At 33.7% G+C, this 15,873-nt stretch overlaps 1 long non-coding RNA gene across 2 annotated transcripts in view; it reads right to left on the reverse strand.

Moving 5' to 3' along the window:
- Positions 1–6,956: 6,956 nt before the first annotated feature.
- LOC115271737 overlaps positions 6,957–15,873 on the reverse strand; it is a 110,696-nt gene continuing 101,779 nt past the window's right edge. For both annotated transcript variants that reach the window (XR_003900091.1, XR_003900085.1), the window contains exons 4-6: positions 9,671–9,723; positions 8,451–8,513; positions 6,957–7,050 (exon numbers count right to left, since the gene is read on the reverse strand). This is a non-coding gene — a long non-coding RNA (uncharacterized LOC115271737). The remainder of the gene's footprint in view (positions 7,051–8,450; positions 8,514–9,670; positions 9,724–15,873) is intronic.

Raw genomic sequence — 15,873 nt, forward strand, 5'->3', positions numbered from 1 at the left:
GGGGGGGTCAGGGGGGGAATTTGTGCTCTGAATACCTAATTTTGTTTATTTCATATATCTTTGTTCTACACTGTGGCCTTGGCCCTGCCCTCTCTATACTGGGACTTTTGCCTCCCTTCTCTATACTTATTTACCTAATCTTGTTTACCCAAACTTGGATGTGAGCATCCTATGGCTTTGTAAGTCTGTTTGCCTTGTTAACCCATTGGTGCAGGCTCAGGGAATCCCTAAGCTTATTCCCCACAAGAGCAGAGGTTAAAGCAATGTGATATCCAGGTAGCATGTTAATAAATGCTAAGGGAGAAAGCCATTTGATGAGACTGAGGACAGCTGCAGGACATCCAACCCGGGATGAGATAAACGACCTAGCAATCCCTGAATCCTAAAGTGCTATTTTTAATAAATACCAATTGTTATCGAACAGGACAGGCCATGCATTGTAAGGAAGAGAGAGCAGACTGTGTATCTCAGAACCAGAAGTGAAGGTGAGGCCTGCTGGTCTCTGCAGGGAATGCGACAGTATGGAATCCCCAAACCAGACAGGACGGACTCATGACACAACCAGAGGTTAGGGAGGTATGACACTCTCCACTGATACTACCATTGTGTTTAAGCGCCTTAGACATGAGCTGATATTAAAGGCGGAAGAATGCACTAAGAATCTAAACCTCAGAAACTATTTACTGATAATGTTTGGTGTCTACAGGATTGGAGAAACAATATTATAAAGAATAATGAGAAATGTTGAATGAAATGAATCAGGAGACAGAGATGAATATATGATTTTCAGAAGAAGAAATCTTGTGCAAGGGAAACAGTTGTTTCTACATACTTTGCTTGTACATCGTTGATCTATTTCCCCCCTATGTTGAACTTTTCAAACTAAATTTTCCATTAAAAATAGCTTTTACAAGTGTCAGTGTACTAACCAAGGAGATATTACATTAATGTTTTAATCTATTACGTTTATATTTTTAGGATAGTGGTAAAATAGTTTAGAAAGTGTTTATATTTATGTATTTAGTTAAACAAAATCATTATAATTATGAACGATCCCCTGGGATTTGGATTATGATAAGAAAGTGAAGGAAGCCTGAGTGGTGTTTTTTGCATTTTTGTTTTACAAAAAGAATCATTTCTTCTTACACTCTTTCTAGAAAGTTCAGTGTATCTGTTTCAGTTCGGTATAATCTTTTTCAGTTCTGTGTAATAATTCTTTTTAGCAAATTTTACAAATTGAACTCATTTGCAATATTTAGAAAATTTTAAAATACCTTCCATATTAGTTCTTTTGAGATGAGCTTCTTATTTTTCATGTATATTTCAAGCAGTTCCCTGGATAATCCAATTTAGCATGTTCTAAGCCTAGAGGGATTGTCTCATTTTCATATTAGATTTGTTTAATCCATCATTGATATATTTATATAAAAGCTCACCCACATGTCTTGCCTTTTTTTTTATAGCAATTCATCTTACATTTATAGGATATCAAATATGGAAATTAATTGAGAATATCCTGCAGGCATCATTCTTTCTCATGAGACAGAGAGAATTTATATCCATATATTATTTCTGTAATACCTTTCGGAGTGAGTTGGTTAATGAAATATAAATTATATATGAAAATTCTTGTATTTTCACCTTTGTGATTTAAATGACATTTGTTCTCTGTAGCAAATATTTCTTTAGAAGATGAAGAAATATCTGTTTTATTTTAATTTCATATTTCCTGTTCTAAAATGGAGGTTTCAATCCTATTAAAAAAGTATTAAATTACTGGTAAAATTCTCATAATAAGAGGACTTTCAGACACCCAAATCTTGTGCTGTTGCCTTGAATTTCAAACACAAAAGGAGAGACATGGGCATTTACTGAGCAGCAGCCAGCAAGGGAAACAAATAACTTAGGGAGAGCATTAATCTAATAGGTAGACTTTTTCTTGTTCCCTTTTATTTGTTAGAGAGAGGGAGTCTGCACTTCACTAGGAGTGCATCAGAACAACAACAAAGAAGAGTGTGTGGTGCTAAGTGTCCTCCCACAAAACATCTATAAATCTAAGTAAGATGAGAATTATGTCCTATTAGATATAAATATAAATTTGAACTGAAAAAAAAAAAAACATTGAGGAAAGCTATAGGAGCCCATGATAAAGAGGAAGCAAAATTCAGGATATTGGATAAGATTTAATTTTCAATTTGCACAGCCAGAGGGAGACAACAGATAAAACCTTGGTCTGTTGATAATGGAGAATTAGAAATGAGATCCTGCATGAAGCCAGGCCTCCAAAAATGATATATATTAAGAGGAAAACTGAGTTAGGAAAAAAATCTATTTGCCTACCAAAGGAGAGAAAAAGGAAATTTTTACTCTTTTTCAGCATCAGATAAGAGGATGTTTCCCTGAAAATATGTTAGCATTGTCCTACACTCATATCAGATTCTGGAAGAAATTTCATTATTTCTATTATCCAAGAATCCACAAACAAGTTAATATAAGAGAGACTCTGAGACTATAGTCTTCCAGGAAAAAAAAAAAAAAAGTTAAAAAAGAAGCACATATCCTCTCTAAGGAAAATGCCCTCAACTCAATTTCATCAAGATTCTCACAGAGTATGATCAGCCAAAGATGAGCAGAAAATTTTAAATTACAAAACATATCATGGCAAATATATTGTTCCTAGATGGAGATGTTGAACCAGAAATGAAAGAAGAGACACTGTGTATACTTGAATGAGATATTGGAAAGAAGGGTAATATTACCAGTATTGGTATCTAGTCTTAGGGGAATTATATAGTTGTTATGTAGAAAAATATCCTCCTTTTTTGGACGTACATACTGGGGTTAGAATCACTGGACTAAGTATCATGCTTGTGTATCTGTCGGCTGCTCTTACAAGGTCCACAAGTGGGGGGTGAGGCAAGGGGAGTTAAGGAGCAAGAGCAAAAAGAGCAAATACAGCAAAATGGTGAATGTCAATGAGGAGTATATGAACATTTTTTTATAACTGTACTTGCAACCATGCTAAAAATTTGAAATCACTTCAAAATAGATCATTTTTTAACAAAATAAAACTAAAATATGATTCTAGATTTCAGAATTGTGATTATCTTTAGGGAGATGGTGACCACAAAGAGCATGAGGAGAGTTTTGGGTGTGTTGATAATGTTTTGTTTCCTAATTTTAGGCTTGGTTACGTAAATATGCTCACTTTGTGAAAATATATCATGCTGTATGCTTAAGACTAATTAGGACACTTTTTTACATGTTATAGACTTATATAGGTAAAAATAAATATCTTCCAATGATTCATATATGTCCTTTGCCACTGAAGGAAACTTGATTGAAGATGGGATCATTTCTTCCCTGATTCTTTAATCATTTCAATGCTTGAATCTTAGTCTTTTCTATATTATTCTTGATGTTACATCTCTCGTTACTGACTTGCTTAAAATTTGTAAAAAAATTAGTTAGCTTACTTGTGGACTATCTGGAGATCCTGTTGCACTATTTAGGCATTTTAACATTGTAGCAAATAGTTAATTTCGCCTGGAATTCATCTGATTTAGCTTTTTTTTTCCTCTTCCCTTGGAACTTTGATTCAATTGGTAGATGCAAGATGAAAACATAGGGTAGAAAGTATGTGACCCATTTGTAATTCCTGGGTTGATTTAATTAACTTTTTCTGGTAGATGAGAATACCTTCTTTGCCCCCATATTTTATTTTCATAATCTTAAATCTGGAAACCTACTCAAAATGCAGATTTTCCTCAGGAAATGTGAGATCTATGTTAACTATCCTATGTCCAACACAAATGTGTACCCAGAGTCACAGCATTGAAACTCCTTGTAGCTGACTAATGCTTCATCCAAGACCAACTAGAAAAATCAGATATAAGACAAGAATGGTACTTATTCTGAGACAACTGAGCCACTTGTGTTCTTATAATTTGTATACATTTATGATTACACTTGTAGATGCCACTTCCATTAAAGGAAGGATCTACTACTCAGCCTTGGGATGGTGTTGATTCCTAATAAAAAAGCCTGCACTGCAACTAATGGCTTGTTGTTTGCTTCTGCAAAGCACTACCTGCTATATTTTCAATATATACTTTAACCTTCCATAAAGTAAAATTCAGTAAAATTATCCATTTTGGATGCAAATAGAAATGATACATGATGCAAAAGAAAAACACAGTATGAAATTAAATCTTGCTACTGGATTACACATGCTACAAAGTTTGAAAAACAGGTAATGAGAATTGAAGTTTTCCAGGTTTCATGGGGTCACAGAGAGTTGAAGTTGAAGTTTTAAATTAGATACATTCTTATAAAATTAAGAGACTGGGAAAACATTTTAGGCAGGGAAAGTTGCAAAGGGAAATATAAGAAAGCATCACAAGCAGAACAGCCACAAATCTTGGCACATACATGAAAAATCCCATTAAGTATAGGCACAGAAAAGTGAAAAGACACTATTTAGGAGCTATCAATCATCTTACTACTTTTAAATTCTGTGATATATGTTCTTTTTTCAAATGTTTGATATATGGTACAAGCTAGGGAGCGACTACTCACTAACCATAATAGTCTATAAAACTTTTAAAAAATCTTTTCTTTACATTATCATTTTTATAATAATTAATTCATACTTTAATTAACATTTGTCAAGTCACCTAAAGATTTTTAAAATTCAAGTCATTTTTTTGTTTAAGTTTGAAAATATCATCAGGAATTATGTAAATATTTTTTAAATCTTAGTCATTCTGTCTATAAAATGGCCTTTCCATATTATACAACAAAATATTTTCTGCTGAGTAATTCAATTTGGTGTGTTTTTTTCATTTACTGTGCCAATGATATAAAATAGTGAGAAGAGCTTCACAGTAGGGTAATGCTACCAAAACTTTGCAAAATAGATATATTCTCAGTGAGGTAGAGCATATACTTTGTAAACGTAAACTCTTGTTCTGTTTTTCTGATTATTTGTCAATAAGTACAACTTTTTTTCTTCTGCCATTCATAAATATTTTCCTGTTTACTCTGAATGAACTTGGATTCATGGCTAATCAAAGGGCTTGGGACAGGTGACCTCATTGGGACTTGTGCAGATTGTTTCATCTGCTAGTCCTTCTTAAATGAGTGCTGCTGTTTATACATGAAAAGGTGTTTTTTGTTTGTTTTTTTGTTTTTTAATTGCTGGTAAAGTAATTTCACCATCATTAATGAGTTAGGTTTAATTTTTGTGCTCTTGCTGATTCTTCTTAACTCATCTTCAAAATTAATAATAGCAGGCCTACTGACTGGATTAGTTTTTCTGATAAAATGTATTTGTATTATTTTGTTTCTCACATACAAAAAGGATAAAATTATATTTTTAAATATTTACTATATATTTAAGTCATGTCATTAGGTACTTACTGTATATGTAAGTGATAATGTATGTCAGAAAGATGGAAAAGAAATCTAGATAATTTTTATAGTGTCCTTTGAAGAGGTATCTATGAAGTTATTTCCCTCTCCAGTGGAACAAGAATTAAAAAGTATATATATATTCTTAGAAGTTCACCCAATGTCTTCCTGATAATAAGTTTCTGTCATTATGACAGATAGTTATCATTTTGGTAAATTATTTCTCCCTTCTAGCATGTGGGATGTTTTCAGTGGATGCACCTGTCTTATAAGTGTCTTCTAAAGAAAATGGAAATGACACCACTTCAGGGGTCTGTTGGTTGGACTATTTTTTCCAATTATCTGTGTCAGCCCAGAAAAAAAATAATGTTAATCTAAAGATATGGTTCAAGAATCTTTCTTCATACACTCTCACTTACGATTTTCATTGATCTTTTTTAAGTGAAGGCCACTTAGTAAAAATTTTCTCCAGTAAGCCTGTATTTTTTTAAGTTTTCAAACTCTTGTTACATTTTTCTTTCTGTTAGTGATATTGCAACTACCAGGTAATTGGCATTGTTGCTCTTGTTCTCATTATCACTGTAGATTTTGAAAAACAATCTAGCAGAAGTATAAGATTCCAAGCTAACTGTCAATTATATTCTCACTGAACAGAAAGAGCATCTGGCTTTCTGTACTCCTAATTACAGTCCTAAACCTCTGAGATGAATGTTTTAAAATACATTGCAATTTTACAATCTTGAACACAAATATTAAATGTAGATACAACATCAATTTGCAACTTATTATACAAAGAGCTCTTTGCGGGAAGAAGGTTTTTTTTACTTTTAGAGAATCATTGTTACATGAAAAATTCATAGAAATCCTAACTTCAGAATATTCACTTGACATATGCTTTAAGACTTCTCAGATGTAATCGAACCTACAAAATGCCACTTAGTGTATTGAATACCTTGTTGTATAAGTTGTTGTATAACTTTAACATGAAGCCATATGTTGAACATGATTATTATAGTAAATTAAAAAGTTACAAAGTCAGAGGGCAATTACAAAATCTATATAAAAACCATAAAAACTAGTGCACTCTCTGACTTCAGAAATAAATAAAGATGTGCACAAAACTACAGGTCTAAGACATTTCATAGTATTATTTATAAAAGTAATATTTGGAAACAGTCATAATATCCAACAAGAAATGGTTACATATGAATTTTAGCATATCCGTATAGTGTAATGTATACTTTACATTTGATGAAAGCTAGTTAACTAATAATAGAAATATATTTGTTGGCATAAAATATCAACATGATACATTATATATAAAAAGTTACAAAATAACATATGAAGGAAGGTGGTCCTGTGCCTCTATTTCAGTATTTCTATTCAAATTTTGTAGGATTACATGCAAAATATATTTTCAGAGGTAGTATTATTACTGATCTCAATCTGCCTTTTGATTATGTCTGTTTATGAACTTAAATGGTTAAAATAAGGCAACAATAGGGACAATAATGATGATTATTTTTGTTACGTAAAATGGTAGGCAGCTTCCAAGCTCTTCATTTCTCTGGTGTTTCCCAATTCATTTTATGAAATTCATGCAGTTCAAAAGACAATTTTATAGCAGCCTTAATTAAACTGTAAAGAAATGTGAGCATCAGTATAGGGCAAAGTGAACATTTTTTGCCTTTTCCTAATTTTATTCAGATTAATTAATACATGTTTTAAGGAAGATATTAAATACTAAGTTTGTAAAATATTTTCAAAACTTATGATGATAAAGTTAAGCTGGCTTCTATAAACATATTATTTTAAATTTATTTATTTATTTATTTTAAGAGACAGAGTGCATACTGAGGGCCAGAGAGAGAATAAGAGAAAGAGACTCCCAAGGAGGATCTGCACTGTCAGCACAAAGCCTGACACTGGGCTCACACTCACCAAAGGTGAAATCATGACCTGAGCTGAAACCAACAGTCAGACATTTAACCGACTGAGCCACCCAGGCACCCCACATGGAGGAACCTTAAATGCACATTTTAAATGAAAGAAGTAAATTAAAAAAGCAACTGATTTCAGTTATACATACCAGGAGGAAAATTATGAAGACTATAAAATTATCAGTAGTTGCAAAGGGTAATGGGAAAAGAAGGCTGGATAGGCAGAACACAGGATTATTAGGGCAACGAAATCCTAGATGATACTGTAATAGTGGATACATTCTATTATACATTTATCAAAACCCATAGAATGTACACCTCCCAGTAGTAAATCTCAATGTGAACTACAGGTTTTGTTGATAATAATGTGCTCACATAGACTCATCATTGTAACAAATGTACCACTAAGGTACAGGATATTAATAGCTGGGGAAGCTGTGGGGATAGGATGAGGTAGAACGAAAAAAGTATATTGGAATGCTCTAAACTTTCCCAAATCTAAACTATTCTACAAAATAATATCTCTTTAAATATATATAAACTACATTATATACACTATGTGTATATTTTATACACATACACACTATATTTTTTAATGCTTATTTTATCTTTGAGACAGAGAAAGACAAAGCTTGGGTGGGGAAGGGGCAGAGAAAGAGAGAGCCACGGAATCCGAAGAAGGCTCTAGGCTCTGAGCTGTCAGCACAGAGCCCAATGCAAGGCTGAACTCACGGACTGCGAAGTCATGACCTGAGCCGAAGTCGGCCACCCAATAGACTGAGCCACCCTGGTGCCCCCACATACACACTATAGATAGATACATATATATGTATCATTTAAACATTCTGATACATTTTAACCATTTTGAATATAATTAATCTTTTTTCTTCATATGCAACATCTAATACAACACATAGTACACAGTAGGTGTCTAACATATTAATAAAACAAGTTATCTGAGTTAGTCTGTGTCAGGTACAGTAGTATTGTCATAGAAGATGATCTTATTCAGCACACATCACTAGGAAGTTAATAATTTTTAACATCATTCTCTAATTGATCTCTAGTCTTGAATGATCTAGTCTTGGTATCACTTACTACTACTGCTCTCCCAGCGGCCTCCAGTTCTGGAAGTGTGATGGTCAAAATATTCATATATTCCTGTTTTAAGATGAGGTCTAAGAATTAGATAACCAGTCAGTGAAACTCAGTGAACCTATTTACAATTTGAAGAATACAAACAAACAACACAAATACATAACTTTCAAGTTCCAACATTAAAAAAATCCTTTGAATTTTACATTTGTACATAAAATCATTTAATTTTAATATTCTGTGTCTGATTATAACACCTTAAAGCTGCATGGATTTCAGATAATTTTTCTAATTACTTCATTTGCATAGATACAAAGCCATTAAATTAAGTGAATTCCTCAAGGTCACACAGCTTATTAGAACTTGACCTTTGACCCAGGTCTCTTGGCTCTTGGATGTATAAGCCTTTAACATCAAACCCCATTTGTAGCACTAAGTACTAATGCATTGTTATCATTTTATTTTTTTTCTTTTTTAAATTTACTTTTTTGGGAGAGAGAGAAAGAGAGAGAGCATAAGAGGGAGCAGGAAAGGGCAGAAAGATAGGGAGAGGGAAAGAATCCCAAACAAGCTCCATGTTGTCAGTGCAGAACTTGATATGCACCTCAAACCCACAAACCATGAGATCATGAACTGAGCTGAAGTCAGGATCAGATGCATAACTGATTGAGCCACTCAGGTGCCCCTATCATTTAATTTTCTATGTTTATGATGCACCCAAACATTTCTATCTTATTGTAAATAAATAAACTATATCTATCCAACAAATTATATAAAAATTACCACACAGCATAAAAGTATATATCTATTAAATACAGTTTTATCACATGCATTTCAATTGCATAACTTTTATTCCTATGTCACTTCAGGACCTTACTCTATCAATCAGTTTGTTGGAAAGAGATTAAGGCATAAGGTTTAAAATAATGTTAGAGAAAATAGGTGTCTTTATTACATTAATCATTCTCTAAAGTCTACTAGGTTAGATAGTGATTCTTTAGGACTGGACAGGCTGTAGACCATGGTTATGGAAAACTATTAAATGGTTATATATAACATTTATATATTATGGTATATACATAAATCATTAAATCTGCTGAGCCCATGTTTAATCTTATGTAAAACTATTATTTTTTTACAGTTTAATGTAGTATTAGCCTAGAGTTCCAGCACAAAAAATAAAACTCAAAATATCAAATACCAACTATTATGGATAAGTGTACCTTTAAGAGTGTGATATTAACTAATGCTTCACAGGAAAACTTTCTTCTCAAGGCTGCGGAAAGAAAATCAAAATGGATATATAAACAAAACATTGTTTTCAAGTTGTGTTAGTTTGATAGGACTGCTGTACAAAAATCCTACATATAGTCTGGGTGGCTTAAACAATAGAAATTTATTTTCTCACAGTTTTGGAAGCTAAAAATCTGAGATCAAGGTATCAGATGGTCAGATAGCTCCTGAGACCTCCCTCCTTGGCCTTCAAATGGGCCCTCTCTCCCTGTGTCCTCACATGGCCTTTTCTCCTTACTCAGACATTCTGGGTGTCTCTTTATGCATGTCTTGATTTTCTCTTCTTATTAAGACACAATCAGATTGGATTAGACCCACCCTAAGGGCCTCATTTAACTTAATTACCCTTTTAAACCTCTATCTACAAATGGAGTCACATTCAAGGTTCTGAAGCTTGGGGTTTTGATATATGAATTTGTGGCACACAATTCTGTCCAAAACAAGCAATAAGATAGTTCTTTATAATATGCATAAGCAAAAATTATATCTTGGATATTAAGGTAAAAGTTATACTCAGCTAATTTTTCCAGGTTATTTTAAATTTAAGTTAACCTTATATAATATTTATGTTTAAAAAAAACAGTAGGTATGTACAGAAAGAAGAAAGATAGTCCAGAAGTGAAAAGCTTGTAGCATTGACCTGTTTTCTAAAACTTTAACCTGAAAATTCTGGTGTATCATCAATTACATTCAGCTCAGTGGCGGAAATGTATAGGCTAGGAAAATGATGAGGGCATTGGAGTCTTCCACCACTACTTGGGATACAAATTAAACTGTTAAGCAAGAAACCATTTTGACATTGTATTTTTTTCAAACAAACAAAAGAAGTGATGAATATTTGTCTCACTCTGATATTTTCAGAGACCAAACAAATGACCCAGAAACTGGAGGTGGGAGAGTGGGGGAGACGTTGCTGAGTAACTTTTATCATATTTCTTTACACACATTATTCAATATGACATTGCAGAGATATATTTGTTGCCTGTTACACAGCTTGACCTAACCCAGTTCATCATGCCTAAAGATGTTAGTGTTTCCAAAGCATTTTGTCATTTCAGATAACATTTTGTAAAAGAAGTGTCATTTTTAGAAGATGGTTGCCTTTTGGTAATCCTGTATCTATCTAATCACTAGGCTGAGCATATTAAAATGAGTTCATATTTGAAGGCCTCATGTGTCTCCTGCTTGTATACATTCATAAGCCTTAAATTATGGAAACGTTTTAAAATTTCATCTAAAAAATAGTTGCTTATTTTCTAGTAAATATGAAAATATGATGATACCGTTAACATTTTTGAATCAATATACCTTTTATTAAATAGAAAAAAGGTATAATTTACAGCTTTTATTATAGTATTTATTAGCTTATAATTTCTTAATTATTTTCTAATGTTTATTTTTGAAGGAGAGAAAAACAGAGCATGAGTGGGTGAGGAGCAGAGAGAGGGAGACACAGAATCCAAAGCAGGCACCAAGCTCTGAACTGTCAGCACAGAGCCCAATGTGGGGGTCGAACTCATGAACTATGAGATCATGACCTGAGCCAAAGTCAGATGTTTAACTGACTGAGCCACCAGCTAACCCTATCTTATAATTTAAATGTCAGTATTCATATCTTTCTAAATATTTACTGGGTTATTATTTTTTTTAATGTTTATTTAGTTTTGAGGTGGGGGGCAGAGATAGAGGAGGACAGAGAATTCAAAGCAGGTTCTGTGCTGACAGCAAAAACTATTGGGTTATTCTTAGGGTGTGTGTGTGGCTCAGTTGGTTGAGCATCTGACATGGCTCAGGTCATGATCTCATGGTTTGTGAGCCTCATGTCAGGCTCTGTGCTGACAGCTCAGAGCCTGGAGCCTGCTTTAGATTCTGTGTCTCCCCCTCTCTCTGCACCTCCCATGATCATGCTGTGTTTCTGTCTGTCTCTCAATGATAAACGGTAAAAAAAAAAAAAAAGACTATTGCATTATTCTTAAATGCTATATCATTAGATTCTGTAGAAAATCATAGTAAAGTTATTTTTATAAAATCTGGTTTCTTCCAAACATTTTATGGAGTTGATATATCTTCACCAATTCTCATAAAAATGTAGTGAAAAATTACTATTGTATTGTATTAAGAAAATATGTTTTGGTGAAATTATTTACTCAGTTATAAGTATCCAAAAGAGTAATAATTCTTTCAGATGAAACTATTTTGCTTTCTGCTCTTTTGATTGATTATTGTAAGATATTTTACAAAAAAATCCAATATTTTGTAGAAATTTAGATTTGTCATTTTGGAAGTTTAACTCCACATACAAGTATTATTTTTTTAAAAATGCTAGGTATTAGAGTTTTTCACTACTAACCTATTATTTTTATTTAGAGATTAAGCATTTTTTCTCTAAATATTTGTTTATTTCTATAGTTTGTCTTCTAAGTAGTAAGATGGCCTTGGTAAACAGAAAAAGCTGATCTTGTGATATTTAAGACCATATTCCATACACAAAAAGTGCATTGTAACAGCTTATACACTGCTGGAACTTTCTGTAGCTACTCTCTGAATTATACCTCTAATCCAGAATTGTGAGAGATGATAAACATCTTGTTATCCTCATCATCTCAGGTCATGATCTCACGGTTAGGGGTTCAAGCCCCGCGTCAGGCTCTGTGTTGACAGCTAGCTCAGAGCCTGGAGCCTGCTTTAGATTCTGTGTCTCCCTCTCTCTCTGACCCTCCCTTGCTCACGTTCTCTGTCTCTGTCTCTCTCTCTGTCTCTCTCTCTGTCTCTCTCTCTCTCTCACTCAAAAATAAATAAAACATTAAAAAGTTAAAAATATAATTTAGAAGAAAAATCATTATCATCTATATTCCAATAAAGATAAACATCTGTAAGAAAATTAAAACTTACATGTTTCCCTCCTCTTCTGTGTTGTACTCACTACCTTTTGTTTCCTCTCTGCTTTGGATTTTATTTTCAGTTATTTCCTCAATTTCAATTTGTTTTTCCTCACAGGTTCTGTTTCCCTTAGAGAAAATATGTTATCCTGGCATATTTCCCCGCGAGTCTCTGGCAGGTTTTCGCGCTGTCTCGTTCGGGGAAGCTGGGTATTCCCCTGTGCTCCCGCTTCCTTATTACACTTTGCCAAGATGTTCTTTCCTCTCTCATTCTTTCTTCTTCTCCCAAGAGAGACTGGCTTTTAACCTATTTTTCTTTGTTTAACTCTTAACAACTGTGAACCAAATGTTTATAGTCACCTTAAAATACACAAATCAGAATATCACCTTTGAGATCACAGGGGGCTAAGTTTCAATAGTCCACAACATTTGGCACTGAACTCTCCTCCTTGGAGAATTCTCCGTCATTTAGAAATGATGAAATGTTCACTTATCCTTCCCACAACATTCTAGTGTTTTCTTGAAAGAACCAACAAACATGGTGTGGCATTTGTACGTGTGTATAAGTGTCTGTACAAAAATCCATGCATATCTCAAGGATAAAAATTTATCAGAGTTATCAGAGGCCATGACATTTAATACACAGAATAGAGAAAGTAGCCTCATCATTAAGCAAAGATGGTATAATATGATATTGTTACTTGAAGACACTCACGAGGTTCATTAGAGAACAGAGAAATAGTATCTATCAGAATGGTGTCTAAATGGGGTTCTTTTATTTGTAAACAACAGTACCATCTTTAGTCATTTTCAGCAAAATTATATGGTGAGATCACATCTTTGACAATATGAACACCCAGCTTAGAAGTTTGTCAAAAACCAAAAAGCTTCACATAACTGAAGTGCAGGGAGTATAAGAGCCTGCCTCATAAAGCCAGACCACTTTGCAAATTTTTAACTTTTTTGGTCACTTTGTACAAGATTTATTTTCCACAGGGCCATCCTCCATTGACCAACCTTGAACAATACGTCTGTCATTTGTCTCTGAGAAAGAAAGTATCTTCGTGTAAATCACTAAATTCTATTCATTAAGAAGGAAATCATTCCACAACAATAAAAAGGAAGAGATAAATATAATTCACAAGGTTGGAGAATTCATGTAGCCCTCAGTAGATCAGAAATAAAGTATCCATTATACTAAAATCATTTGATTGCCTATCATCCTTTTTTATATACATATAATCCCTAAAGTGGCAAGACTAACATAAGAGAGATATTTCAGAAGAGATATTTTCATTCCACAAGAGTAGAAAATCTGAAGTTGTATTAGTTACTTTGGTATCATGCTTTAAATTTAGCTTCCCTGAATCTAACCCTCATTTTTCTCATTGCAATCGATTTCAATATTCAACAAAATGAGTAAGTCATGGCATATTTAACCTTCATACATGTGTTGATGGTGGGGTGGGATAGGAGGGAAAAGAGAAATGTGTTAGTATCTATGGATATGTATATTACAATTCAGAGAAAGAAGTAGAGAGGAGGTATATAATCTTTATTTCTGCAAATAGTTACAAGCCCCTAATTTCCAGTAAACATTTGATATTTCCTACCACCTGCTGTTGGTAGTGGTTCCACCCAGTCAGCATGATACCATAAAAGTCCTGGACCTGCATGGTGTCTTTTGCAATGGATAAGCAATTAAGATTTCTGCAGCACAAGACTGGAGTATTCACGTAGCCCTGAGTAGAACAGTGAAAATTTATTTCTGGCCAACTGGGAAGAAGCAAAATGGCTTCTGATGGTCTTTACTGACAGTTATAGGGCAAAAGCACTTTCCACATTAATATCTACATACCAGGTGCCAGGTGATATACTAATTTGGTCCAAAACTGAAACCACATTTAGGACAACAGCTGCAATTCATATGACCAGTTAAGTTTCCCATAATTCATACTCATTCTCCAAGATCCATCTGTCTTCTACATGGCTCAAAGATGTGAGTTGAATGAGCACATGAAGAGATTCATTTCCTCTGTATCTTGACTGTGGCACAATCTCTGTAATACCACTAATAATGCAATGTTACCTTTAATTGATTGTTTTGGTTATTAGAGACATTTATGATGACATCTAATTGACCTTTGCTGCCATAATAATTTTCACTTTGCACATCAGGGAATTCTGTCAGTTGCTGGATATATTTATTCATTACAAAACTGGGAAATAACCACAGATTGCATTCATTGTCTCCTTAGTTCCATAGTCAGGTGGACCCAAAAAATTGTTTTGATTGCCTAACTTTTATAAACCTCTATTCTGACTGGTGGAGTACAGTGACATTTGAGAACTCAGTAAGAACCAATGTCAGGTAATCCCAAATATTCTCATTATTTTCTCTCCTCAAGTACCCAAAACTCTTAGTAAATAATGTCAGGTTCCTTAGGGAAATCTGAGAAAAAAATTTAGTCTCTAGTCTCTAGACTTTTTCTTGGGTCATAGTTTGGGAGTGTCATATGATAAATCTCATATTTGAATGACTTTAGTCCTCGGGTAACATCCTTTATTACATACCAAGAAGTTCTTCACTTTAAATTTCATTTAATTAAGGTCAGCTTTGAGTCTAGGTTTCACTCAACATAACAAGCAAACTGTTAGAGCCATTTTCAATCACCTTGGCTAACAGATTAAACCTAGAATGCCTTTTAGTGCATCCTTAACGACTACAGCCTGATGCAATATTGTATTTCTTTCCTTCTAACACAAAACTCTTAAGATCCATTCCCAAATATTTGCTCCACATTTTGATTGCTGTAATTTGACATAATCTTGCCAATTTGGGTATGTATAGTGCTTTCTTAAGCATCATACTTTTTACCTTTGAATCTGGGACATGGTGTTACATGAGTCTGGCTATATAGATTTGGAGGCAGTAAGAGGCTGTACTAATGGGTTCTGAAGATGATCATAAGTCTCCTTCCAAACAACAACTTCAGGGAAAACAATTAAAGATTTTTTCAGACAAGGAGAGACCACATTCCTCAAAGAAAAGAAGAAAGGTAGGCTCTACCAGAAATCAGAAGGAATGTGGAAGCTCAATGTCTTCAGTTTCATCAGATTCCCATTATTTCCTAATGAATCTCCTATCTTTATAATAGTAGACCTTATGAAACTATAAGTTCTATTTCTGTTGTAATTCGGCCACTCACAAGGTTAGACTCAGTTTGGTTTTCAGAAATAGCAGCCCTGTGGCA

The sequence above is a fragment of the Suricata suricatta genome, chromosome 1, assembly GCF_006229205.1.
Source record: "Suricata suricatta isolate VVHF042 chromosome 1, meerkat_22Aug2017_6uvM2_HiC, whole genome shotgun sequence".
NCBI classification, from domain to species: Eukaryota; Metazoa; Chordata; class Mammalia; order Carnivora; family Herpestidae; genus Suricata; species Suricata suricatta.